The sequence below is a fragment of the Pelophylax lessonae genome (genome assembly GCF_965119305.1).
Source record: "Pelophylax lessonae genome assembly, chromosome: 11".
In the NCBI taxonomy this organism is placed as follows: domain Eukaryota; kingdom Metazoa; phylum Chordata; class Amphibia; order Anura; family Ranidae; genus Pelophylax; species Pelophylax lessonae.
The window spans coordinates 179,958,734-179,959,700 of record NC_138778.1 but is presented as its reverse complement, the minus strand read 5'-3'; positions in this window follow the sequence as shown (position 1 = coordinate 179,959,700).

The window sequence follows — 967 nt, the reverse complement described above, 5'->3', positions numbered from 1 at the left end:
AAGTCAAGGTCCCTTGGTCAGCCTTAAGGTGACAACATTTATTGGGAGTTCCTGTGTTAATGTTCAAATGGATCTATGGGTTCGTGTGGGGGCCCCATGGATCCCAGGCCCAGTATGTACCTTGGGTCACAACTTATGTCCAAGTCAGCTCTGCCGATGATAGCTACCCATGAAATGCCAGAACTCATGCAGATAGCCTTGCAATGATCGGACAGGGGTGGGACTTTGTGTCAGGATAGAGTAGGACTTAATCATGACTTGGCCAGAAGTCAAGGCCCCAGGGTCAGCCTTAAGGTCCCAACAGTTCTTGGGAGTTCCTGTGTTAATGTCGAACTAGATCTATGGGTTCACGTAGGAGCCCCTTGGATCCTAGGCCCAGGATGTACCTTGGGTCCCAACTTCTGTCCAAGTCAGGCCTGCTCATGATAGTTACCTGTCAGATGGTGAAACTCATGCAATGACCTGACAGGGGTAGGACTTGTTTCAGGATGGAGTAGGACTTAATCATCACTTGATCAGAAGTCAAGGCCCCAGGGTCAGCCTTGGAAGAGTATCCAAGGGGTCCCACACAGAACTGAGCACTAGCACAGGACTGCACTTCAAACTACTCCTACTTTAGAATTTTTTTCATTAAGATAGGTTCACTTTAAGGTTACCGCCATTCAATCCCTTTTTTTTAGATTACCATCCAAAGGAAAATCTGTCCAATAGTGTCCGTGGTGTCTGGCCTGAACCTACTTAGAAATGTGTGCAGTCAGAGGCCCAGCCTGAGTGAGTCACTCTTAGAAGGATATCCTGCAGTCCTCAATGATTAATCTCACAAGCACGCCTGGCTGCACATACACATTGCACGCTATACTGGAGTCTGGTGTGGAGGAGGGACACAGGTGGTGTTGATTATCACCCTGCAAACCCAGCAAAATACAGTACAGCAGATGTGGGTCAGACTGGAAGCTAGGAGCCCCAG